Source organism: Triticum aestivum, chromosome 7B, assembly GCF_018294505.1.
Source record: "Triticum aestivum cultivar Chinese Spring chromosome 7B, IWGSC CS RefSeq v2.1, whole genome shotgun sequence".
In the NCBI taxonomy this organism is placed as follows: domain Eukaryota; kingdom Viridiplantae; phylum Streptophyta; class Magnoliopsida; order Poales; family Poaceae; genus Triticum; species Triticum aestivum.
Genome location: NC_057813.1, coordinates 402,283,045 through 402,285,970, shown reverse-complemented (window position 1 = coordinate 402,285,970; position 2,926 = coordinate 402,283,045). Strand labels below are relative to the sequence as shown.

At 40.5% G+C, this 2,926-nt stretch overlaps 1 long non-coding RNA gene across 1 annotated transcript; it reads left to right on the top strand.

Annotated features, from left to right (window-relative positions):
• The first annotated feature begins 386 nt into the window (after nt 1-386).
• Nucleotides 387-2,411, top strand: LOC123162216 (uncharacterized). Its single transcript, XR_006481101.1, has 3 exons — nt 387-935; nt 1,026-1,120; nt 2,158-2,411. It is a non-coding gene; the product is annotated as an uncharacterized lncRNA (long non-coding RNA).
• The last annotated feature ends 515 nt before the right edge of the window (nt 2,412-2,926 follow it).

Genomic DNA, 2,926 nt, shown 5'->3' with positions numbered 1-2,926 from the left:
GATTTAAGTTTCTATTTTGAAGTAATATATGTAATATTCATATATGAAGTCAATGGGTACGCAATTTATGAAATGGAGGCTATTTAAAGACATTACAACCGAGCTCTCTTCCAGCCCTCTAAGGCCATCAATGTTTTTGGTCGTCGGATCTATGGTCATATCAGTTTTTGGCCGTTGGATTAACCTCTCAGCGCAACAGTTTACATGAATTGGAATGGGCCGCCGCTCCTGTAACAAAATTGGTGTTCTGTGGATAACTGGGCCTAGCTCGGCCTTTTAGGGAAGGCGAAGCAAGCGACGCTACCTCTCCGGGCGTCTACACTGGTCGCCGCTGCGATGATATCCCCGTATCCGAGGTGTCACGACATCTTCCTTCCGTCCTTTCTCTTGATCTGGCAACTTGTACCAGGCAAACCCTATCTACCCGACATTTCCCTTCCCCTCATTTTCTTCCCGTCCTTGTTGGTCTCTCAGCGAGAAAGGTCGATCGATCGCCCCTTGATAGAAACAAATAGCACGATACGAGAGAAGGTGAAGGCCATCGGGCGATGAGAGAGATGGGATCGCTGTGAGAGAGATGGCATCCACCAAGCCAGCCACGATGCTGTCCGCCACCGCCAGGTCAATGATCCGCTCATCATTCCCTTCTCCGCGCCACTACGACGGGACGTCTTCCTCTGTGGTGCGATCGACCCATCGCCACGCGTTGGTGCACCCCATCGCCTGTACGACCTAAACCACTAGTGGACTATGCCCTAACATCGCTATGCTCGCTAGACAGAGGAGATGGGTCGTGCGTAGAAATTGGATCAGCGACAGGGGGATCCAGCCGTGCTCGATGCGGGCGATCTGTCCAGCCGACGCGCGTGTGGTTTGGGCGAATCCAGCCCACTCGAGCAGGATACGGACGAAGCACGCGATGTGGGTGGATCGGGGTATGCTCGATCGTCTATGAGGGAATCCAGACTTCTTTTGCATCAGGGATGCCTGCACCATAACATCTGATGTCTTGTTTTTTTTCTCAGGGAAGTGTGGTTGGGGAATGATAAGCTTGTGTTGTGCATAGGTACAAGGAGGGACTCGCAATGTGAACATGCCCGCACAAACAATCGTAGAAATGGTGAGCTCTTTCTTCCTTAATTCAGCTTGGCGGGATGCGGCAATAAATCAGGTGTATTTTATGTCCTCTGTCCAACTGATAATTCCTTCCCAGAATGATATACATATTTGGAGTATCAACTGTTAGTACTGTATGAAATGGAACAGTGGATAAAAAGAGACCTACATTTGTCTGCTTGGAGCTTCAACTTGGCTATTGTTTCAGTCCTCTTCAATCAAATATTTTCACAATTCAAAGTCCAATCGATCTATAATGATGATGTTAATCTCTTGTATCGAATGTTTCTGTTGTTGATGTATGAGACAAATCGTAGTTATAGTGCGCCACATGTTTTTTCCATTTCAGTAACTAAAAAGAATGTACAACTGTTGATAATATTTTTGCATCTACTAACTATCAGTACCCATGGCCATGTTTTGTGGGATAAATGCTGTCCAATTCCTTCTTGGATGGCACACATTATTATTGTGTCTTCGTATGGAAAAAGATTGGATGAATGGATCAGTTAGTTATACTATGGTTAGCCCGAGTACGTTGAATTGGTTCTATATAGAAAAACGTAATGTTGGTGCCAGTGTTCTATTCCTTCTTTGTTTCCAATAAGTTGAATCAATTCTGGATAAAATCAAAAGGTTAGTGACCCTGTAATTCGCACAATATGGATGCTTGTATTCCTCATTTTATATTCAATTAAAATAACAATACGGTTCATTATGCTATGCCATCTTGATGTGGTGTACAATAACAGTAGTGTGGTATCTGATGATCTTGAGAAATATGATGATTAATATATGAACGGTTGAAAGTATACAAAGTAATTGTTGATGGAGTAAAAATTGCACTTTATTGAAACAAAGTTGAAGGGTATATAGATGCAGTTTGATATAGAAAAATGTAAAAAATAAATTAATAGATGTGTTAATTAATGTTCCTTCTGCTATGTATAATACAAAGCCTTGTCTCTCTTTGTCATTTAAGTGCAAGTTCAGTTTCGATAGTATGTTCACTTACTGATCTTTATACATGTTCTCTGGTAGGAATGCGTCAGATGGCATAACTCTCCATGAGGCATGGAAATAAAAACAGACTGCCCAAATAATTTTGTTGAATATTCCTAATTTCTTGCTTATAATCATTTTTACACTTCAAAGGCCTTTGATTTTCCGTATAATTTTTGCAGTACTCTTTATCTAGGTTTCTATCTTCTTATTCGTTTGGTATGCAAAATGAATGTACTAGACTTTCTTCGTAAGCAATACCATATGGTGACAATAATATTGTACCATGAACACCTTCCTAACCATTTCTGATGAATATTTCTTTATTTTTCAAGTGCATTGAACTGGTGTGCTCTTCTCGGGCAATAGAAATTTTATTATGTGCGACTTCATGTTCATTCTTGTCCATGTTTTTCCTTATAGCTTGGTTAAAATGCCTGCCATGCTATTTTATATCAACATTCCAATATTTTACATATTCAAGTGACTCTAACATATTTGCAACAATTTCCTTCACTGCCCTTACAAGAGCTATCAATTTCTTGCTTAGGAGACACTTTCTTGATATGTACATGTAGATCTATACAATCTACAATTATTATCAAAACCCTAAAATGTATTGAAGTACTAAAATGTGAACGTTCATGTGCAACAATGTGTGCTTTCATGTTCAACTCTAAGATCATCAGACCTAGGGAAAAAGTTCCTCCCTACTATCCATTACAATTTCATTTTTCTCATGTATATATTTGAAAATCCTATCCTTCTACTATAAACATAGACGGGCGCGGCAACGCGCGCCAGCAAA